Genomic DNA, 26,066 nt, shown 5'->3' with positions numbered 1-26,066 from the left:
CGGCATCCTATGCAAAGGAACTTCCCACATTGAATATTATCTGGTTACTTAAATCTGTTACTTTGTAATCCGGGACTACTAATTGATGCTTCAGAAATGAACCAGTTTGACGTTTAATTAATCAAAGATCGCGAGATAAATTACTCGCGATACCGAAGTGTTAATTGAAACTTGAGCCTTTCTCGAGTTTTATCACTGATAAGGATTAAGATTATCTGCGAGAAATCTGAGGTTTATTTTGAAATATAAGTAACTTATAAGGCTGTTTGTTGATTGTACAAAGCACTCAAGTAAAGTTTGTCATAGATGTAATCAAGAAGGAAAATTCCGAAACAAGACTGACGCCACATAAGCTCATATATTTATGTGCATGATGTGTTCACCTGTAATTGCAGGAACTCGATTTTTGGACTTTATGTTACAATTTTATGAATTAACATGAGTATTCTGTGTTGGTGGACCTTGAATAAATAAATAAATATTCAAATATTTTTTACAAACGCGCGTACGGGTCATCTTGTGTTAAGTGATCACCGCCGCCCACCTTCTCTAGCACAACCAGAGGAAACACAGGAGCACTGCCGGCCTTTAAGGAAGGTGTACGCGCTTTTTGAAGGTTCCCATGTCGAATCCTCCCGGAAACACCGCACAAGGAAGTTCATTCCACAGCTTTGTGGTACGTGGAAGAACGCTCCTTGAAAGCCGCACTGTTGAGGACCGCCACACATCCAGATGGTGGGGATGATATCCTAACTTGTGGCGTGTCGTGCGAAGGTGGAATTCGGCGGCAGGAATCAGGTGAAACAGCTCTTCCAAACACTCCCCGTATTAATTACGATACAAGACAAATATTTCGAATTATATTTTGCGAAAGGCGAAAAGGTCATAATGTGAAGTAGTAGAGAGAGATACTACTTCAAGCTGGCCTACTACTACCGTGCGTTCTATAAGGCGTAAGTTCAGCCACAAATAGTCTTTTATAGAAGAGGAGGAGAAACCTAATCTTAAGAGATGACCACAACCGACATACACAGCACCAGCACCAGAGCAATCACAGGACCGTTGCCGGCCTTTTAGAAAAGTGTAGGCACTCTATTGGCGTGTCGTGCGAAGGTGGAATTCGGCGGCAGGAATTTGGTTAAACAGCTCTTCGGAACACTCCCCGTGATAAATGCGGTAGAAGACACACAATTAAGCGACGTCTCTACGCAACGCCAAATGATCCAGCCGTTCACAGAGTACTGGGTCCCCGACAATTCGAGCTGCTCTGCGTTGCACGCGGTCAAATGGATCGAGCTGATACTGGGGTGCGCCAGACCAGAGGTGACAGCAACACTCCATGTGTGGCCGGACCTGCGCTTTGTACAGCGCTAGAATGTGGGCCGGTCGGCTTGAAGTATTGACGTGCTCTATTAATGACGCCCAGTTTCTTTGAAGCCAATTTGGCTTTGCCCTCCAGATGGCCACGGAATTGGCAATCGCTCGAGATTTCGAGACCCAGTATTCCGATACTAGGCGAGGCTTTTAGGGAAGTGTTGTCGAAGAGCGGTGATACGACAAAGGGTTTTTTTTTTGTGGTAAACGCGCAAACTTGAGTCTTCTGGGGGTTAAGTTAGCTCAGTTGGAAGATCACTCGCATGGAACGCGAGAGGTTGTGGGTTCGAGCCCCGCGTCGTTAATAAAATTTTATTTGTGTAATTTCAATTATACCTTGTACTAACTAGCTGGAGATTTAGCCTGATCGCTTATGGAGTACAAATTATTAAATAAAATCTAATACGCACCAAGTAATCGAAAAAAAAAAATGGCGGACGAGCTTAGTAAACACCAATCTGAAGAGATTGAGCATTTGAGCCGTGAACTCAACGCATACGTATAATATTTACTAAGTACAAAGTTCGCTGGGGCAGAGATCCTATTCCCTCGGGCGAGGCACTGCTCAACTAACGGATTTTTATCCGGGAAACTTTTACAGCTGTTAAACTATGTACAGGGATAGTCAGTCTTGAAGTGAAACTTCTATTTTACAACACTTAGTAAAAGATGAGAGTTGCAAAGAATTTGTTGTAAAACGCTTTTGGGATTTTTCGGAAGTAGGTAGTAAATATAGGTAGATATATGAACAGTTCTTTAACATAAGTAAAATATAATTTACTAGCGGACCCGACAGACGCTGTCCTGTAGTTAGGATTATAATTCCTATGGAGAAAGGATGTTTTAGAAAAATAATGATAGGACCTACTACTACTAATTTTAAAAATCGTGCTAGCCGTTTGTATGTGTTGACTCACATACAAATGGGCAGAAGAATTATATATGGACTGAATTGAGCATCTTAACCAATCTAAAATTCACACAAAAAATCATTAAAAAAAAGGTCCAGCCGTTTTGGAGGTAGTTCAATTGTGAATCTGAACCATTCTCGAATCCACTTGAGCACAAAAAAAATCATTCAAATCGGCCCAGACGTTTACGAGGAATTCACTGTCAAGTGTCAACACACGCACAGAAGAATTATATATATAAAGATATAAATACTGAAAATAAATCATTATTGAAACAACTTGAAATAAAACTAGAGAACAGAATGGAAATGTATTTACGTGCGTGTGTGATTAAGCAACTAAGAACGCCAAAACCATAAAAACCTCAGTCATTTTTATGAAATCCAATGCCGTGGTAAAACATATAAGTAACACACTTTATTTTTATTTTCTATTAATCTTCTAATATATAAAATTCTCGTCTCATGGTCATAAAGTTTAAGTATGTTATTAAGCGCATACTATCACAAAATGCGTATTATAAGATAGATGAATATTTAAATGACAAAATTATTTGGAACAATAATTATTGTAATTTTGTTACAAAACGAAATAAATAGATGATAGGTTATTATATGTACAATACCATCGATGACATTTATATTTTTACGATAATGTATTAAATTATTCTAATGTATTTATGACGTGGAAAAGTGTATTGTATATACCTACTTTCAATAAATTGTTTTGATTTGATTAAACATTGAACTCCTCCGAAACGGCTTTACCGATTCTCATGAAATTTTGAGTGCATATTGGGTAGGTCTGAGAATCGGACAACATCTATTTTTCATCCCCCTAAATGTTAAGGGTGGTCCACACGATTTTTTTTTTATTGTTTTGACATTTTTTTTAAATTTGTTTGATTATGAGTCAGCATTAAATAATACATACAACTTCAAATTTTCACCAATCTACGATCGCTTACTTTTGTATCGCGATTTTAATATCGGCAATACAACGTTTGCTGGGTCAGCTAGTTTATTTATAAAACAGTATACAAAGTTGGAACTAAACATATTGTACTCGCCAGACTTTAACGTTTGATGGCGAGATAACGCACTTATTTAAAACAATACTTTGAACAATGGTCACTGGAAATCATATAAATATAGATATACATATCATATTAATCACTAATATATTATTAATATTAACATTAACACACATTTTCTAAAAGTAAGACTTTTTAAAGTTTTTTTTCACACAACACTTGCTCATATTGGGTTTTTGTTTAAGTAATTGTAAGTACATTAATAATATCCATAATCATTTTTAAAATTTGGCAGATGTAATTTTCTGTCTCTTACACTTTTTGAATATTTACACTGAATATATAATTGTAACAAAAGCTTGAAACATAATATAAGAGGACTTTGCCATGTTAGATTTAAAATAATTAATCATAGTTAATTTTTTTCAATCATTTGCAGCGTGTATCATTGCTACGAATTGGCAACTCGACCGTTTGAATCACGTGACATAACTTTTTTTTATGGAAGAGAAAGGCAAATGAGCGAGGGCAAAGGGCAATGAGGGTCATCTGATTGAAAGTGGTCACCGCCGCCAAAACTATCTTGAAACACCAGAGGAATCACATGAGCGTTGCCCAAGGTTTGGTAGAATATGGTAGAAAGTTCCGTTAAAACTGAACTGTGATGGAACTCGAAGGTTTATTATTAAACAAATGTAAAAGATAGGTACTAGAAGACATTTAATTCTAGATTATTGCTAGATCTTCTACACTATGTATTTATGTAAAGTACGAAGTCACACAAAACTTTGATAAAATATATTGTAAGCACAAAATTTACGAAAGTGGATTTAAATTTTCAACTCCATGAATTTAAAATTACTAACTGTAATACGGTTCGCTTGAACGAGTAAAGTTTTAAAACGAATGCATTATTAAAAGAAAACATTACTTAGTAAATATAATTGTGATAAAGATAGTTTAATCTAATTATATTTAAAAATGTTTTTCTTATCTATGTGTTAGGCAGTTCTTCATTTTATATATGAATAAAAATCAAATGTAAAAACACAGTTTCAATTACACGCGTTTTAATCCTTTAAATGTGTAACACTCGCGTTAAACAAAGAAAATACTATTAAGCACCGTAATATTATTCCTGGCGTACTGTTATTCTACTGTTTCTTGATTTTTCTACAAGATAATATATAGATTTATTTAAATAAAGACACTTTATATAGCAGCATAATCATAAAAGCCCGTTGTGACATAGTGGTCAATGGTCTAAGTCTTCAAAAGAAACTTCTACTGAAATAGAATTATCTATGCAAAACGAATTCGATTGACAGGAAAAATGTCGACCACTCGAGCCTGAAGGCGTCCTTTGATACATTTTCCGAGTTGCGGTCTCTACCGTGCAACACAATGCTATAATGTATATTCATGTCTCGATATGTAAGAGAGAATAGGAAAACTTTATAACAAAAAATATATCAGACTCCATCACAAATAAGAATAAGTATAGTGTGATTTATGTAGTTTTTCCTCAACGATGACGTATGCAAAACTTTGAATCTTTTGAATACAGTGAAGTTGGTATAAGTGAAATGTGTTTGATTTTTTTTGTTAGTTTAGAAGACTAAGGCTGAGATATATTGAGTGTACTTAGACTTTGCTCAGCCTTAAGTGATAGGCAATAAGGCAGTGCCTGCCTCGTTATAAACCGAAATAAATATAGCAGTAGTGTTAAAGTTGATTTAGTTTAATTTGATTCCGTTATTTTTATAACCAAACTTCTATTGAACACCCACTCATAAAAATTTTAATTACGTTAATACTAGATATTACGCTAAGCAATATTTGCTTATTCCAAAGCTAAACTACGACTAGTTACATCCCCAGTGCAAACCTTGCTAGAAAACCAATGCACGCCCCTGGTTACCTGATACTTAGCTGAGTGAAAGCTAAGTTTAATCTTTGACTTCATTTTTATAGTAATTTTACAGCTGAAATTTTGCCGAGCTTAAGCTAAGCGGCTTAAGCTCGCAATGACAGACCAACGCAAAAGTCAAGTTCGCATTTTATCACATTCAGCTGACAAACTTGTGGAACTGCACTAAATTTTGTATTATTTGAATAGAAGCGACATTAATCTGTTAATTCTTTTTTTGTGCTCTTTATGAATGAAATATGCTATATTGTACTGTCATTGCTACTGCTATAAAATAATCATTATCTAGTCCTAGGCTGTGGTATAGTAGTAGGATTTACAACAGAGACATTTTTTAATAAAAAAAATAAATATATTAATACATAATTCCTGAACAGTTGCTTGGACTTTATTAAACATTTTTCGTTAAAACTATTATGTATCTTATGAATGTTTGTCCTCCTCTTCTTAAAAAAAGATCAACTTCTAAGTGTACCTGTATTATATAGAGGTACTTTCAAATGTACATGTATGTATGTATAAGTAATATCCTGCCAAACAATTTGTTAATTAAGGCTGTATGTGTCACCCCAACAGATCTATCACAAGGAAAGTTTTCTCTGAACAAATTAAAACTTCCCACTCGATAAGTTTAGCTATAATTTACAGAAAAGTCGTAATAATATAGAGATCAAATATCGAGGTAACCGAAGACAACTTTCGGGGAGTTTCTTAGAAAGTATTAAGTTTCGTTTGCTTAGGAATTTTCTAATGTTTTGTTTATTGATATCAATTGCAGATAAATAATAAATACTTCGTTTGAAATTACATACTTGATTTAATTTTCTAAAAAAGTTGATATAATATACCAGCTGTTTTAGAGATCCCGATGGAATGATGCTGGTGGCTTGGGCACGGGGAAGGGCGCTGGTGTGGGACGTGACTTGCGTCGACACTCTTGCTCCTTCTAATGTCCAAGTTAAGTCAGTTGGTGCTGGGCCTGCTGCTTCAACTACCGAATACCTCAATCGGGCTACTTGCAACCTAAGCGCTAGCAGCTATTTCCGTCAACGGATCAGCCTTGCTATCCAACGCGGAAATGCTGCCAGTCTTCTTGGTATGCTTCCACATAATGATAGTTTTAATTTTATGTAGTCATATTATTGTAAATATAGTTATAAGATTTGTTTTCTTCTAATAATAAATAACAATATTACGTGAATAAATATATACATTATATATATTTTTTTTTAAATAAACCGTAGCCGTAACCGAACGATAGTCCATCGGTCCGTCCGTCCGCATGTATGTCTGCGGGGCGCTGTGTCTCATAAACCGCTATAGTTACACATTTTTACATCTTGTGTTACATTATTGGACTTTTAGTAGGGATCCCTATTTTTTTTTTGAAAATGTGATGTACCCTATAACACTCGGGGATAATGTAGCTTCCCAACAGTGAAAGAATTATTCAAATCGAGTTAGTAGTTGCGGAGCCTATTCAATACAAACAATCAAATATTTCATCTTTATAATATTATTAGTATAGAAGTATAGACTAGTATAGAAGTATAGATAATTTACTAAAGTATTTAAACGGTCCATAGTGTTATTATTATATTGCAGCAATAACAAGTAATAATAAATAACATATGATGAGAGGTAAAAAAAAGCCATTGAAATAAAAAATAAATTAAGAAATGTTATTTAACAAAAGTATTCAAAAAGTGCATAGTGTTGAATCTTCTACAATATTTTCACATTTCTTCCGCATTATAGATTTATTTCCCTTACAATAAAAAGTGGCCAAGTGCGAGCTCTCATCATTTATACGTATAAAAATATAAAACTTCTTACTAGATCTCGTTCAAACCAATTTTCGGTGGAAGTTTGCATTTTTTAGTTTTATCATTCTCTCATTTTAGAAGTAACAGGGGAGTGGGGGGGAACACATTTTCCCACTTTGGAAGTGTCTCTCGCGTAAACTATTCAGTTAAGAAAAAAAAAATATTAGAAATCCTAATATCATTTTGAAGACCTATCCATAGATGGGTTTGATGAAAATTTTTTTTTTGAGTTTCACATCTTAGTATGGGAACCCCCCAACATTAGTTGATTTTTTTTGTGTGAAAATGTACACGTACTCGTATAACATGTACTTACCAATTTTCAACAGTATATTTTTTATAGTCTTTTATAAGGGTTCCATTTTTTTTCCATTTGCTACAGAACCCTAATAAATCGGTAATACATAATATTTCGTATATATTAAGAAACATTATGTAGATTGTGCTCATAAATATTTGTATTGACTTTTGTCTTCGAGAACACCTGCTTTCGTTCCTTGGCTTAGATCGGATGAAATCGTTTCCTCATAATTTCCATTTCATATCAAATAAAATATTTACGAAGGCAATTTATGAATTTCACTTTATTTTGATATTATATTATTCATAAGAGAACAAGATTTTCATTCTATATCTAATAGAAATATTTCAGATTTTATAGGAGACTAAAGGAAGCTTTTTTTTATGAAAATAAGGGACGAGACGAGCAGGACGGTCAGCTGATGGTAATTGATACGCCCTGCCCATAACAAAGCAGTGCCGCTCAAAACACCACAAAAACCCACAATTTCTGAGCGGCCCTACAGTTGCGCTCATCACCTTGAGATGATAGATGTTAAGTCTCATTTGCCCAGTAATTTTACTAGCTACGGCACCCTTCAGACCGAAGCACAGTAATGCTTCACGGCAGAAATAGGCGCCGTTGTGGTACCCATAATCTAGCCGACTCAAGTTTGCGCGTTTACCACTAAAAAATCCCCATTTGCCGTATCACCGCTCTTCGACAACACTTCCCGTAAAGCCTCGCCTAGTATCGGAATACTGGGTCTCGAGATCTCGAGCGATTGCCTATTCCGTGGCCATCTGGAGAGCAAAGCTAAATTGGCTTCGAAGAAGCTGGGCGTCATCAATAGAGCACGGCAATACTTCAAGCCGGCCCTCATTCTAGCGCTCTACAAAGCGCAGGTTCGGCCACACATGGAGTATTGCTGTCATCTCTGGTCTGGCGCACTCCAGTATCAGCTCGATCCATTTGACCGCGTGCAGCGCAGAGCAGCTCGAATTGTCGGGGACCCAGTGCTCTGTGAACGGCTGGATCACTTGGCGTTGCGTAGAGACGTACCTTCAAAAAAAGCGCGTACAACTTCCTTAAAGGCCGGCAACGCTCTTATGATTCCTCTGGTGTTGCAAGAGAATGTGGTCGGCGGTGATCACTTAACACCAGGTGACCCGTACGCTCGTTTGTCCTCCTATTCATTAAAAAGAAAGGAGGAGGTTCTCAATTCGATTGGTATTTATTTTTATGTATGTACACCGACTACGCTGAGATTTATGATCCAATTTCCATGATTCTTGATTAGTTTGATGCAGAATGTTTGCCATTTAGTCCCGTAAAAATTTGACACAGTTGGACCCAGTAGTTTAAATTTCATGAATGTTTTTGTTTACGTGGATGATGCTATTATATTTTGTGTACTGCTTTTTTAGGAGTTTTCATTTAGTTCGACTATATGTTGTAGAGTATGTATAATAAATTTAAGATTTAATTAATAACTTATACATATTCTTGTAGTGATTTTATGGGACAGGGAAACGAACATGTAGATCACCTGATAATGAACTCTTTCAACAATACTGACCTTATAGGTGTACGCGACTTTTGAATTTTTTTTTGAAAGCTACGAGACGACACGTTCACCTATTGCTAAATGGTATGGTTTAAAAATGATAACGATTTTCTAAAGGTATTGGCTGGACGTTTTGTTCCAAAAAACTGTAGTTTCCGCGATATAATATACCATACTAACCAACCGCATTGTTGATGAATGTCAAACATTTTACTAAATTATATGCATTTGAAAAACTATTATTCTAGTATTATATTATTTTATTATATTTGCTACACGCTTGATAATTAATAATGTAAGTCATTTAATACACATAAATGATTATGACTTGGAAATGATGCTATAAGTACAGCCGCACACATAGGGTTTCGGGTGATTGATCCCGAATTCGTCTTCTATGTTGGACGTATTTTAAACAAAATGTTCTACGTTCAACAGACTATTATTATCGTTCGGGAAAAAAACTAACATTCTTTTCGATTGTGAATGCTTGCTTTCGGAAATCAAATTTGGAAAAGAAACGTAGAAAAATTTATTTGTGTTCGGCTTCACTTACAATGAGTGGACAAAATTACTGTCCGGCATTTTGGTAGGAATCGTATAATTGGGGAACGAATTCAAATTCAAATATTTTTATTCAAAATAGGATAATATGATATCACTTATTGAGGGTCATAAACTATCACCTATTCAAAAAAGTATGCCTCAGACCTGAGAAGAACGGGCGCAAGAAATTCAGCGGGCTTTTTTTATTTTTCATAAAAAATTTGGTTACAATGTAATAACGTATAATAAAACTTATTATTTAATAGCCTGAGGGCGGTCGATCCAATCCGAATCTGTGGTACCATTAAGAAAGCCATTTAAGCTGTAGAAACCTTTACCATATAAGCGTCTTATAACAATTCTTTAGAATTTCGTAATACATTCGTTTTGAACATTTTCTGGGATCTTGTTGTTTTTAAAGCATTATATACATCGCCCCACAAAAGACTTACAAACTCGACTTATCCGAGTAGTAGGCATTATAAGATTGTATGTTCCTGGTGATAATATTATGGTTAAGACAGTTTCTAGAAAATTCACTTATGTGCCTATGAACACACATAAAAATCCCAAGAATATGTGTATATATATTTATAATATAACTAATATTCGAGACAGCTGTGATATAAATATGAAATGCGGTACTAGCCATTATATTACAGGGTTTAATAAAGCCTCGGTACAAGTAGGTATCGTATAGGTTGCTGGAAATGCGTTTTATCGCTATCCAAGCGTGATCTCATTTCAAGAGCTCGATACACACGGCAGCTGTTTACTATCGCTGCTTTTAAGACCAGTAATGTGCGGACGTGATAAAAATTTAAATGAAATTATAATGGGAACACTCGTGTTTGTCGGAGAGTGTTGATCACTAAAGGAAATTATAATATGTAGGATACGCACAAGCTGGTTACAAACTTTTTATTTTTTATTTACTTTATTAAAACTGCATGTTATTTAAACCGATGATAAAGAGCGTGTAGCTGAACATAAAAATACAAAATAAAAAAAAAATTCAACAAACAGACAGACAAACCTTTACAGAATTTTCACAACATTCAGTTCGGCAACATTTAGGCTGATCTTTGATTTAGGTTGTTGATCAAATAAAAATCAGGGCATAGGGTCAGGTGCAGGTAGGAAAACATATGGTTTATATTAAAAATTAGCATTCATACAAATGTGCCCTACTTAGTTTACGTAAACGAAGTCGCAGGCACAGCTAGTCAATTATAAAATGATATTTTTTTAAGATGGAGAACGAGACGTGTAAGCTGTTCATCAAATCAAATCAAAAATATTTCATTTTTTAAAAGAAGTAGAAGCAAGAAACTCTAAGGTTGCTCTTCCCAAACCAGAATGGTATTACAAGGTCTTATTTTCAATTAATTTTACAAATTATTTCAATTACAATATATCCAATCTGATGCAACAAAGATACTCAAATGTCAATTACTACATGTCTTACAAGAGTAAGTCAAAAGATGTAAATTAGTAAGTAAAAACATAGTTATAGTGATTGAGTACATACACATAGTACAATACAGTCGACGCATCAATCTACATTTACCTTAAATTAAATAAAGGCATCTGATTGTAAGTATTAAAACAAAAATGGTAAATAGTACAATGATACGCGAAAATCGTCTTTAGATATAATGTGTTAGGTGCTAGTAGCATAGTAATTTATTTTTGCCACTTATAACATCTTCATCATCTGAATGTGTGGCAAACATTAACGGGTTGGCGTGTAAAGCACTATTTCTGTTTTGGTTTGAAGGGCGCCGTAGCTAGTTAAATTACTGGGCTAATGAGACAACGGCAACTGCACTTGCTCGTCTCCTCACTTTTTCTCATAAAAGAAGATTCTCTAAACACTTCTCATGATTAAGGATGGCTGTAATTCTAACAGATCTATCATTTCCATAGGAACCCTTAAAATTTTAGGGCACTAACTATTTTATCGCGATAGTGAAATATTCATCACACCAAGTTCCAGTGGTCATTTGTGGTCTTCTCCACCAAATGCAACTTTCTGTGCACAAATGCTTTATTTGTTATTGCGAAAAAAGAAATTGCGTGTGTACAAAGAACACATGTCATAAGTGAAACCTGTATTGTGCATGAACCTCTAAACTGCGTATGAAGTCCTGGTGCATTTTGCTAGGATGACACATTGACACATTGATTTCAACTGCTATGAAAGACAATAATATCACCGCTACCATATTTACGAGTATATTCTCCTGGTGTCTATGTAGTAATACGTCGTGTGCATGGCGTCAGAATATATTAAGGTATACTCGCGTCATACATATGACAATCTATGATCGCCTGGTACCAAAACACAGTATAATGCTTCCTATATCATTTTCTCATACGTTAAATCTTATGAATTTATGTGTCTGTCTCTTTTTACTGTCGCGCTTTTTAGTTTCATCGATTTACAACGATACTGCTCAAGGAGTTTCCACTTCAGAAACAAAACCAAACTAAAGCATTGTCTTTTTATAACACATCCGTAATTCCCACCTTACTTATAGGTTTCTAAATCTGTTTTTTTAATAATATTAAATAATAAACTGTTTCAACTAGCCGCTGGTTGCCAATTGAATGTCCAATGGTTCTATTTCGCGATACCACAAACGATTACTTTTATTTATTGTGTGTTTCCCCTAGTACAAGAAATATTGCCAACATTGCAAATAATGCTAATACATCTCAACCCTCAACCTGGGGTGCCAAATGTCAGTATTCATACGATGCCATTAACTATTAAAGACCAACCGTTCTGGCACCAGCTTTGGGTCATCTGACTGAATAATAATAATATACATTCTAGTTAACCTACAATATATTATGATGAACGCGTGAAATGATGGAACCTTAAATTTACATTATTTATTCATAAAACTCTTAACCGTAGGTATTAAAACAATTTTTATTTGAAATATTTTTGTACACCACGTTAATTGGTTTTAACTGTAATTTAATTAATGAAATATTTCAGATTAATAACATTATTTATTTGTCCAACCGTTTCTCGTAAATTCGCCATGTGAATATTACATGGATATGGACCATGGACCATGTTTCTTCTGAAATCAGAAAGTGCCCCCGCGCTGTGGTATGCTTTAGATCTGCGCGATTTTGGCGCGCGCGCAGCGGTCTGTCAATGCGTATTATTTCACGTATATTGATAAGATTGCTTATAATTATGATGAATTGAGTGAATGTATAGGTAAGCTATTGAAACAAGCTTTAAGACCATGCAAATTAAACCATCTTATAAATCAAATGAGGTTCACTTGGTCAGGGCGTATAGTGTGCCGTGAGGCACTTCCGATATTGGTGTATCTAAAAATCTAGAGACATGTTGCACTTCCCGGCTTTGGAAGGATAGCAGCTTCTTTTTAAGGACATTTTATACAAATTCATTTGCAGTATAGTTTATGTATATGTGTATTATTTAAGAGATTTTAATTTAATGCCCCGTTATAGGGTTATAAGCACTATATAGGTACCCCATAAACACAGTGGCGGCCAGTCAAAGAAAAATATTAAATATTTTTAATTTATTTACGTATATACTTCCAAACGTAACTATAGTTTTCAACGAAAAGAACTTGTTCAGTACTCTGAAGACTCTCTCTGAAGGAGTACTCTCCTTAAATATTTTTTTTATAAAATTCACGGGGTCACAAACTTGCCATGATAGTTCCTTATTTTCTCTTTCAAAATCAGAGCAGTACAGTAGTTTCGTAGTTCTCTGTAATATGTGTGCAATGATAGTGTGAATGTGATATCCAACTTAAAATCATTGATCTGTTTAAAATTAGTTATTTATGCAACTGTTGTGTAATAATATAGTATTAAAACACGAATGTGGGTAATGATAATAGTATCACATGACTGTTACATTACCTAATTATCAACGGTTGCATACAAGACTTGCTCCTATTATATGTATCCTCTAAGAGATTCTTTGCAGCGTTTAAAATATCTGACGGTATGCTGTCAAAACTTGAAGCGCTCGTTTTTTGTAAACAAAACAATATTGAAAAAAAATCGCGGGGATTCGAATAACCTACTTTGTTTTTTTTTCGGCGCGCAAAGTGTGGAACCCGCGTAAACAAAAATGTTCTATTTTTTAAATTCATACAGATACTACGCATCGAGCAATAATAATGTGGCAGTCTGTTGAAACTCTTTGCGCATGAAGGGATCGAAAAAAAAAACAAAGGAGTGTTATAATTAATTTCAGTACAACATTACATCATCCGTTTGGATGATGTAATGGTTATTAAGACATTGGGTATTTAATGTTGGCAAAAAGCTTACTGTTTCAGAATCTTTAATAGAGGATTTAAGGCATGGGTACATACACACATCAAAAAAGTCTAAGCAACATGCATGATATTACAAATTTACCATTTATATTAATTAATTTCCAAGTCTTTATTCACTCAGTGTATAGGTATGTAAACTTTTTTGTTATTGATCACATACTGGCTGTTTGTAAAAAATATATCGATTATGTTTTCTTTTTTTTCATAAAATTAAATGAAAGGGAATTTGTTTGAATTTAAGTGCATTTTTATTGCAACGTTTAGTCGTGATTTTATAATTTTACCAACCATTTAAATAAAGTTAGCGACAAAATTGAATTGTTAGATATTCTTTACGCCATGTAGCGACGTCATTTGAAGGCAAATGAAATGCAAAGAGCTGTAGGGATGTTGCAAACGGGAAGTAATCAATGTCAGGTATATCGGCATTTTGGCATTCATGGAAGTGCTATTTATCGTCTTTGGCAGCGCTATAATAATACAAGGGAACCCGCTGAACAGCATTCAGGCCGTAAAAAGAGTGCAACACACAACTGACTACAAGACGCCAGTCGATGTTAACCGCTCGAGAGATAAGTTTTAGGCTACAAAATTCAAGTGGTGTTGATGTAAGTCCCCAAACTGTGCGAAATCGACTGCATGAGTACGGCCTACAAAAGCTCGACGCGCAATTAGGTGCCCACCGATACGTCACGGGAATCGCGCTCGGCGAAATGAATGGTGTAGAGAACGCAAAACATTGACCCAGGAACAATAGAATAAAATTATGTTTTCCGATGAGTCGCGAGTCGGGTTTAGGCCTGACACAAGAAGGGTGCGAGTGTACCATCAGCCCGGAAATACTGAAAGGCTCACGTGCATTCAGGAAGTTCATCCATACAGCGGCTCAACAGTTATGGTATGGGCGGGTATTATGAGGTACAGGCGAACTGAGCTCGTTTTTGTAAATGGAAACATGAACGCTGAAAATTACGTTGAGGATATTCTCAGACCTTATGTCCATCCATTTGTACAAGTCCAATCCAGTCTCATTAATTCAATGAATAATCGGTGCCGACAAGTTCTGAATAGCAGAGGAGGCCATACTTTGTATTAAATTATCTTATTCTTTCACAACAAATTCATTTTCTTTAGAAATTTCATTTTGTTAAAGCAATGTTCAGTTGGTAGTGGTTTAAGTACATAAGTACCTACCTTAGTTTCTGCAGTATATTCTAATAATTTTAATTTCTGTTATTAAAAGACCTTATAAAGACAAGAGCTGTTATATTTACATCATAGGACCCTAAAATATTATTAAAAAAATAAAATAAAACGTCATAATGTGAAAAACCATCCTAAAATTTAAATTAGTACATGTTCCTTAGACTATTTTGTGTGTGTGATTTTACCAACGCACTAGGTATGCATAAACGTACAAAACTCAACTAAAAATAGCTTATGCCCTCAATCAACTCACCAGGTTAGTCGTAAATAAAAAAGCTATCACGTTGTATGCCGCAACAATAATCGTTAATTCTGGACATAATTTCCAAACGGAATAGAAAAAATATTGAACGACAGCCAAATGGGCTGGATACAAGGCCAGACATAATATTTTAGGGAAAATTTTGTTAGATGCGAAACAAAATTATTTCTATCGTGTCGCTGTTACATCCGTACTCTGTTTTTTTTTTTTTATGAAAATAAGGGACGAGACGAGCAGGACGTTCAGGTCATGGTAATTGATGCGCCCTGCCAATTGCAATTCTTGAAAAAAACGAAAATTTGAGCGTCAACTTGAGACATGTTAAGTCTCATTCGCCCAGTAATTTCACTAGCTACGGTGCCCTTCAGACCGAAACACAGTAATACTACACATGACTGCTTCACGGCAGAAATAGGCGCCGTTGTGGTACCCATAATCTAACCGGCATCCTGTGCAAAGGAGCCTTCCACTGGTATATGGTATATACTGTGCTATTAATTACTGCTAAAACACTTTTTTTTCCAAAAAATAATATTAGCTGTCACCAAAACCAAAAAAATATTAGAGCTATAACTAAAATTTTATTAGATTTAACGGTCAATATCATTGTGTGTCTTCTACCGCATTTTTCACGGGGAGTGTTCCGAAGAGCTGTTTGATCTGATTCCTACCGCCGAAATTCACCTTCAAATTATTTGGTGGAATAATTCATTCAATTAATTCTTCACACGCCAAAAATTACGATTTCATTCCCACCATCTGGATGTGTGTCAAATTTTAAAACTGAACTGAATTTAATTTCTGAATGTAATGTTATGTAAAATACTCCACAAATTAGGATATCATCTCCACCATCTGGATGTGTAGCGTTCCTCCACAGTGCGCTTTTGAAGGAACTTTCTTCACGTATAAACGAGCTGTGGAATGAGCTTCGTTTTGCAATACGATACAACATCCTTGAATATTCTTTTTTTAAACCTAGTATTTATATTTCGCTATTTCAAACTTCATCACCACAACTCTAGATCTCGATTCAACTTATTCAATAATTCCAAATATTTCATTTGCTGCCGAAAGCAATTGCTTCAGAACGTGCGAGCCAAAAACTGCTTGATAGGAGTGGAAAGAAAAAGAAGCAATCGCTCATTAACCATTGACACGTTTAGAAAGCGTTGGCAATATAAATTGTTTCGCATTTGCGGTAAATATTTGAGGCGCCCGCAATCTTTGTGCCAAGGACAAAATAATAAGGCAAACATTTGTCTTCTTTAAGGCCTGCCGTAAAGTAAAGAAATCATCCGTGACGTTGATGAAAGCCTCCGCCTTTTTACGTCCGCCAGATTATTCCGTTAGTAGCTGAAATTGTGCTCCCGAAATTGAGTTAAATTGCTCTGCCCAGAGTTGATAGACGCAGATGTAAAATTATTATTGCCAAATGTTGCTTCGGGTTTTCTTGTCTTTATCGAATTTGTCTCTGGTACAGTATTAGCTAATAAGCTTGATGTATATTCTATATTGTGTATTTTACCTCGAATGTCTTTTTTATATATTTTAGTCTAAATTAGTATTTCACTACTGAACATTAGTTATTTGTTATAAAAGCAGAAATTTGAAGTTAAGATGTTAACAATACATTTGAGTACTGAAAAATGACTTTTATAATGTTTTAGAATTAAATTTTGATTTGGATCACTTTTTACGTCGTTATACTATTGTTGTTCCTATGGAATTTAGTTCATTGTATTGTTTAATTGTTTTATTGTAATTATAATATATATACACCAAAGGTCAAAAGATCCGTTGCCGGCTTTTAAGTATCCTTAAATTGTTTAATTCACGATGGAAACGTTTATTATGTTTGGTAGATCATTCATTGAGGTGAGAAACAGTATAAATCCCAACATACTGCCCAATGCAATCGATAAATCCTGATAAGTGAGCTTTTATTGGATGTGATGTACATGCAAAACAGTATACAAACCGACACATACAGCCCTGTGAAAAAATTGTCTAACAAGATATAATAATATGAGATTCCAGCATCGGCTTGGTTTTTGTCAATTTATGCAGATACAGCAATGTTTCTATTGTGGCAATGTATGTATGAAACGAAAACGAAACGAAAGCCTCGAAAATGTTTCCCATATTGTTTTTATTGAAAAAGTAACATCCGCCGGCGAGCGACCGCCCTCAGGCTATTAAATAATAAGTTTAATTATACAATATTACTTTGTAAACATATTTATTGATGAAAAAAACATCGCAGAGTTTGTTGCGCCCATTCTTCTCAGGTCTGAGGCATTCTTTTTAGAATGGGTGGTAGTTTTTGACTTTCAATAAGTGATCCTATTTTGAACAAGAATGTTTGAATTTGAATTCGATCGGCGTGGAGATAATATTATAGGAGGCTTGAAGTAAGTACTCTCCGGAAAATCGAGTAATGTGGCGGCCTAACTTTATCCCCTTACCTCGAAACTTTTCGATATAATTTTTCATCAATGTCTGAGTTTATCAAAATGGTAAACCGTGAAATAATTGATGAAAGCTTAGTATGGATTGGCATTACACATTCCAGTATAATTAACTGATAATTCATTTTGTATAAATTAATATTTTAATCATTGCCACCAATGTGTTTTTATACACTCATACAATTCATAGAAATTCATGTACATAACATACTAACAATATACCAGTGGGAGGCTCCTTTGCACAGGATGTCGGCTAGTTTATGGGTACCACAATGGCGCCTATTTGTGCCGTGAAGCAGTAATGTGTAAACATTACTGTGTTTCGGTCTGAAGGGCGCCGTAGCTAGTGAAATTACTGGGCAAATGAGACTTAACATCTTATGTCCCAATGTGACGAGCGCAATTTTAGTGCCGCTCAGAACTTTTGAGATTTTCAAGAATCCTGAGTAGCTTTGCATTGTAATGGTCAGGGCGTATCAATCACAATCAGCTGAACGTCCTGCTCGGATTGTCCCTAATTTTCATAAAACAAAACTTTGTCATATGTCAGCGATCAATGACCAAGCATAAGATTGATCATTGAGCAAGAAATTAATTAATTTAACTCCGTGCTCTAAAAAAACCCAAACGTATATTTACAAATCATACCTATTCTATTAGTCCATACTAATCGTTGCGACTATATTTTCTACATGTTCTTCACGATATAGATTAAAATCTGGCGGATGTGGCTTCGAATATTAACTAAGGCGGATTCGCCTCGATTAGTAGTATAGTGAGCTCTCATTAATAAACAATTTCAAGGTTTATTAATTAGAACCAGTGTAAACGTTAATTGAACACTTGCATTTACAAGACCAACGTCAGAGCGAACGAGAGGATTATAAACTGCTTCCTTGCTGTTTTGTGTGAAATATTTCATTTAAATTAAATCACTTTTAAAGTATTAAAACGAGTGTTATTGTAACTGTGTTTTTACATTAGATTTTAGCTTACAATTTTCACTTTTATTTACCCGACCTGAGTTCCCCTGAAAACAAGAAGGGCTTGAAACGTCGGGTTAGCTAAAATAAAAATATATTTTTTTCGCAAATTACAAATGTAAAAACACAGATACAATTACACGAGTTTTAATCCCACAAAATTGTTTTATTTAAATGTGTAACACTCCCGTTAGTCAAAGAAAATACTATGAAATATTTCAACACAATTCAGGATAATGAAGGCGTAGAACTCACATAATCCAAGATTAGCACATGTTGAATGTCCCCCAGGCACAAAATCAGTCGCACAAAGCATACTTACTGTTGTATGGCTGTTCCCCCCAGAGTTGAGGACAATAGGCCCTCTGTACCACTGATTCACCGCATACAACAAAGAGTGACTCAAATAATCGTATGTTTGACCTTCAACGGCTGGTTTTTTAGCTTCCCATCAGGTGAGCCACTTCCTCATTTGCCCTGTCTAATTATGGTGATCATAAATGGGTCTAAATATAAAGATTTTGTCCAAATACAGATATTATCTTTTAGTAGGTTTTATTATTTTTGTTTATATTAGAGTTATCACGTACATAATAATACGCGACGTATACATACAGAATGGAAACTTAAAACGTTTGTTTAAATTTTATACGAGAATGCATTAATTTACACTATTCGTTATGCAATATTCCTTTCTTGTGTCATATCTCACTTTGTGGAAGTTTAACAAATATAATGTCAAAAGTATTTCGCAACAATACATAAAGGGTATATATCTTCAATTTTAACATACCTAAACCGTGGAACCGCTACAATAAGACGCTCGAACAGCAGAATATATGCAAAGGATCTTGTCATATTCAGAGTCAAGCCCCGGTTTGGAATCCCCAAGGCAAAATCAAAATCAGAATCATCAAAATGGAGGTCATTACAGAAGCTATTGTTAAAACCTGTAATGAACTGTGAAGTAAAACGTGACGCTCAGAATAGTCCAGAATAATGAGCATTACGGACACGTGCTCGCTAATATACTTTGTTCCAGCATTTTGTTGTTGTAAAATATAAATAAACACAGTCCTTTTCAAATAAATACTATTTTAATAATAATGATCAAAATATTATCATTATTGTGTTAATAAGCGTTAAATAATGTTCTCGTTGACTCTGTAACGATGCAAATGACCTTGTTGCGTAACTACTCCAGATTTCATGATCTATTGGAATACGAATATAGAACAGAAAACTTTTAATTGAATACAATGGAACTGAGTAGAACAGTTGTAGGATTTGTGAGAATGATTCATGTAAATAATATTTTATGTTGGAGTTCAGACTGATGGCATTATGATATTAAATTTGATATTATGTTATTTAAAAAAAATGTTCATTTTCAATTTGTAGCGTGTTTGGATGATATTGTGAAAGCGTCATGCACCTCTCAATAAAGAAACAAGATCATTGTTACTCATAATGATATGTATTTATTGCGTCTGTTAATGTAATAAAGTCATCAGTAATGTAATAATGTAAAAAAATATTCATAATATATTGACAGTAACCAAACAAGGTACTCGACGATAAACAATAATAACCGTAAGCCAAAATAAATGAAACTATATTTTTAGATATATAACTGCTTGGCTTTACACAAGCAATATTCGATAGGGAATTAAAAAAAACATATAAGTAAGAAAAATAAAAATCGTTTTTTAATATATAAATAACTCTTTCAGTTCAAATACCAAGGTTTTCTCATGTTCAAGTTGTAAAGGCTTTCATTTGACCACATATGAAATTTTTTATTTATTTACGAACCGTGGGCTTAAAATTGCCTTCGCTCAAAATTATATTCGATGTAAATATTTTGCAGTAAAGAGCAATTAGCGAAGTTTCGGCGCTGTGACAAACTCAGTGCTGACTTATCTTGACAAGTGCCTAATATAATTCATCTGTCAAAAACTCGAAAAGCAATAGATAATTTAATCTAACATGACTGCCATAAGCTGTCAAAGATGCCTCATTTAAATAAGCCTTTTATTATAAGTTTATTTTAAAAAAATTAACAAGAAAACAACCGACTTAAAAAAAGACTTCAGGATCAAATCGAACAGAGAAAAAAAAAGAAGAAGATAGAAGTAAACTTGTTTTCGGTGCGGTGTGATTGAATTGTTGAAGGCACCACCATCAACAAGGTTCAGCGGCAGACCGGCGAAGTGCAAGTTTTCAAAGTGAACGCAAATAAAGACTCGTTCCTTTAAGCGGAGTTATTATTTCCAATCCCTGACCCACTCTCGTATTTTTATACAATCTAATCAATATATTTAATTAATCTAATTCTAGTTACAATTATTGTTCTTTTTGGAATCGGTGTCCTCCTGCCACGGCCCCTCCTTCGCCTCTCGCTTTGTCACGTTGCGCGTGCGATACAAGCATATCTCACCTACAACTATGTATATAAAGTTACAACCTACCTACCTATATGTATAAAGTTACAGGCTACCTTGGGTGACACAGACTCCAAAAATAACACTAATTGTAACTAGAATTAGATTAATTAATTAGATTGTTATTATTTTGTAAAACTAACATTCTCTACCTACCTTTCATTGACTCACCAATCAATACAGTCACGAGTGAACAATATTTTTTTAATATTTCCTTTGAGCTAATATATGCCTAGTACACTGTTATATCAAACATTTCAAGTCTTAAATAATTAGAATTTTAATTTGATAAGTCGTGATCGAAGAAAGTACTATTTAACGCTCATGAAAATAATATCCACAAGTTATCTTGAGATAAAAATACTCACGTTTCTGCAGAGAATTCTTAGGACGCCAACTATCTGAAATAAATGAAAAAGTTTGTTTAGATTAACATTGTTTTCATTATCGAATTAAAGATATCACTTAATTAATAATCAACAGCTTATATTGTTTATTCGTCAATCGGTGGAAGCGTTAGAAATGACATCAAAAATTATTCTAAAGGAATCACTATTTAAAACATTTTTTAACCACTGTTATTTGTGAGTGTTGAACTGGGCGTCATGCAAGGCTATGTAACGCTAGTTTTTAGTGGCACTAGACCAATATAAGCTCATTGTCACTCTCTTAAACCATCAAAATATATTATTTACACCGTTGCGTCAGTATTTAACTATACAATACGAGTATATTTATTATAGACATTTGAATTACGTCAGCCAAAAAATAAACAAGTTTAAAAGGAATTTCAATCTACAAAAATGAAACAAATTGAATATATCAATTTGTTTGATTTGTTTTTGAAAATAATTTAAAGAAATAAGGAGTTCTCGATGACAGGATCCATCATCATTTCAGCCATATTTTAAGGAAGAGAATGGCCCGCCCAACGACGCCACCGCAAGTAATGAAAATTTATCGACACGAGCGCTCCACTGGAACACTACTGTTTCCAACATTGTCGGTTTCAATCGTAAAACACCACACGCTATTCACTCTGAACATGTTACTTCTTAGTAGAAGTAGAAAGAAACTTTTATATACGATTCACAATTGAATAGAAGAATAATTTAGTGTTCAACGACAATAGTAGACACAATATAACACTGCTGAGAATATCTCATCATGAGTTCATAAATAAATTTCTTATTGACGATGTATTACTTCAGTATGTAGGCACACTTTTGAATAAGCAATGAGGGGGCTGGTATGTTGTCATTTCCATGCTGAAAGTTTGATAGAGAGATGGGTAATGTGTGTACAGTACTTTGTGACACATTTTACATGGTGACAAGATGTTACTGAATTAATTTTATATATTCATACTTATTTTTATCGCGGCAAATTCTATCTTCTTCCGTTACGGATTGTTTTGATGCTTTGGGTGTTTTTTGTGACTTGACAAAAGCGTTTGATTGTGTTCATCATGAGACTCTTATTAATAAATTATATCATTACGGAGTACGAGGAGTCTCACTAAAACTATTAAAATCACATTTACAAGGAAGAATCCAATTCGTTAATGTAAATGGAAAGGAATCCTTTGGTTCCTTGGTCTCAATGGGCGTGCCTCAGGGCTCAATACTGGGACCTTTCCTGTTTCTAGTGTATATTAACGATCTCCCATTTTTTATAAATAACAAGCATCATGTAGTCTTATTTGCCGATGATACATCATTGTTATTTAAAATCAAACGTCAGCAAGATCAGTGTGAAGAAGTAAATAATGCTTTGTTAGGAGTATCAAAATGGTTCGGTATGAATAATTTATTATTAAATTAAATCAAAATGTTTGAAATTTACGTTGCCTAATGTAAGGCAAGTACATACAAAAGTAAATATTAATGACGCAGAATTGAAAATTAATGATAATGCAGTATTTTTAGGCATAACATTAGATTCCAGCAAATTGAGTTCAGCAGCTTTTGCTGTAAAAAGGATACGGGAACTTACTGACATAGATATTGCAAGAATTGTCTATTTTAGTTATTTTCATAGCGTTATGTCGGATGAATTATACTATGGGGTAGTGCAGCGGAAGTCAATAATATCTTCATACTTCAAAAAAGAGCTGTACGTGCCATATACCAAATGAGCCCACGAGAATATCTAAGTGAAAAATTTAAAGATATGACCATGTACGGCCAATATATTTATGGCAAACTCCTACACGTACATAAACATTATAATTTATACAGTAAAATAAGCGACAAACATAATTTGAACACTAGAAATAACTATAAGCTTATAGTACCGCCTACTAGGCTCTGTAAAATAAAAAATTCTTTTGCATGCGATAGTATTAAATTTTACAATAAATTACCAAAAAGTATATCTGAATTATCAATAAATAAATTTAAATCTTTTATTAAACGCAGACTTATGTCGAAGGCTTATTACAGTATTGAAGATTATGTAAACGATATTACAATATGGAATTAAATAGTATTTTAGTTGTTTTTTATGGATTATATGGTTCAGCCTTGTGTTGTTTCACTGGTTTGCATTGTTTTGAAATATGTTTAAACTTTTATGTAATTAATATGTATGTAACTGAATTGTATTTTTTGTGATTGACGTTGACGAGCAGTCTTTTGATTTTATGTCAATAAAATATTTTGACTTTGACTTATGTTGGTATAAAACATGCTAAAGTAGACTCGCTTCGCGTAGTTTTAGAACACGTAATTTAATTTTTTTATGAAGTAAACAAAAATAAACAGAATGAATTTAGTATATTGGATAAATACTTAAATGTTTATTAGTAAGAATTGCCTTAAAATGCCTAGGAAAATTAAAAGGCTCCAACAAATTTTTAAAATGGATACATCGCTAAAAACCGTTTTCGATCTTATTGATGGCAAACGTTGTAATGAAACATGCATATTTATTATAACTATGATTTGACAGTTTCCGGGCCTTAACATTAAATTTACCAGCAGCCGGAAGACGACGATGAAGAGGAAGAAGATGATTAAAATTATAAATTGTAGACACATTACTATTAATAAAAATAAATGTATTGAATGATACTTTTTAATAAAAAGATTAATTCATAATTTATTTGTTTATTATTATTATTGTTAATTAGATTAAAATTCAAATATAATTCCTATATTTTCATTAACAATTCTGCAATTACATGGGCAGGTAGGTGTTGTTAAATAAATTAATACTGAATTAAAAGTGGACAGGTTAGGAAAAAAATTATATAATATAATATAGTATAATAGTTGCTCTCACCGCCCTCTTTCTCGAAAACGGTTTACCATATAAAAAAAAATTTAAGCAAAATTTGTAGAGAATTTTGTATTCAATAATATTGATAATAAAAACAAGTAGCATAAAACCCATAGGAAATGAGATATTTACAAAAAAAGCGCAAAAAACCGATTTTTGTTACCTTTGACATTGAAATTTAATAGTTGCATACACCCTACCATATGTAGGTTTTGAGACAACTTTAAGGGTGTCATATACAAGTATTTACAGACTTACAGCTGGGTATCTCGAATTCCGAGGTAAACTAACTATAATCACTGGACTAATAGGACATTTTATCGCGCATAAAAGGCTTGGCGGGGTTGAAATAGGTGGTGGAAATTTGTGTAAAAGTTCGACATAATCGAAGATAACACCATGAAAATTTGTATTTAAGCACTTGATAAGAAATAAATAAATATTTGCTCTAGGGTTTTTAAAATTTTGACCAGTGTAGGGATGAAAAAGAGGGATAAAAGTTCTATAGTTGGAAGCTTATAAAAATGTATTATCCACAGCAGTTTGTTATGTATTATTGGCAAAGTGAGTATTTTTTATGGATAATAAGGGACGAGACGAGCAGGACGTTTTGCTGACGGCTCAGGATTCAAATTCAAATTCAAAAACACTTTATTCATGTAGGTCACAAAAATGACACTTATGAATGTCAAAAAAAATATATAAATATTGTTTCTTATTGAATTTACCGCTACTTCGTAAAGGGTTGAGCTAATGAGAAGAAGTAGCAAGAAACTCATTGCCACTCTTTTAAGTCAAGATTTACATTTTAGTTGTTTTACAAATCATTTCAATTACAATATATGCAAAGTGACGCAACAAAAATACTCAAAAGTCAAAACTGAAAGGCTTACATGAGTAAGTCAAAAAAAGAAAAAAAAGTAAATAAATACTTATAAACACAAGAGTTATTGAGTATAGTAGATGCATCAATCCACACATACCGTAAATAAATAGAGGCATTATGTGAGCATTTCATAAAATAAAATATATAATAACTTTAACTTTAAAGGAAATAATAATAATAAAAAAACACATCAAGCAGACCTCCCGGTAACAAGATCATCCAGCCCCCACAGATTACCCAGATTCTTGAAAAACCCAAAAATTCTGAGTGGCACTACAATTGCGCTCGTCACCTTAAGACATAAGATGTTAAGTCTTATTAGCCCAATATTTTTCACTAGTTGCGGCGCCCTTCAGACCGAAACATATGTTTACACATTACTGCTTCACGGCAGAAATAAGCGCCATTGTGGTACCCATAATCTAGCCGGCATCCTGTGCAAAGGAGCCTGCCACTGGTACCTATTTAAAAAATTAAAATTGCAGCCCAAAGTAACTATTGCACGCGCACGAAGTCACGTTATTATTTTTTTGGCGTATTCGATTTTTATAATCCATTGCTTCGTAGTATAGAATACAATAGCGTGATATAAAAAACGTACATTACTTTAAAACGCTCTGCATATTTTGCCCAATTGTATGGCCCATTTTAATCGAACAAGGGATTTACAAGTTTATCATTTTAATGTGATCCCATAATCCCTCTCCTAAAGATTA

At 34.0% G+C, this 26,066-nt stretch overlaps 1 protein-coding gene across 2 annotated transcripts in view; it reads right to left on the bottom strand.

The window, feature by feature from the left end:
• The window catches only part of LOC126975891 (angiotensin-converting enzyme-like), a 202,657-nt gene that overhangs the window by 42,922 nt on the left and 133,669 nt on the right, over positions 1-26,066 (bottom strand). Inside the window, exon 3 of one of the 2 annotated variants that reach the window (XM_050823996.1) lies at positions 21,551-21,583. The exons of the other annotated variant lie outside the window; for it this stretch is intronic. The gene's annotated coding sequence lies outside the window, so the exon portion shown is untranslated. The remainder of the gene's footprint in view (positions 1-21,550; positions 21,584-26,066) is intronic. 2 annotated transcript variants of the gene reach the window in all.

Source organism: Leptidea sinapis, chromosome 38, assembly GCF_905404315.1.
Source record: "Leptidea sinapis chromosome 38, ilLepSina1.1, whole genome shotgun sequence".
Lineage (NCBI taxonomy): Eukaryota > Metazoa > Arthropoda > Insecta > Lepidoptera > Pieridae > Leptidea > Leptidea sinapis.
Note: the sequence above shows the minus strand (reverse complement) of the source record. Positions and strands in the feature narration are given on the sequence as shown.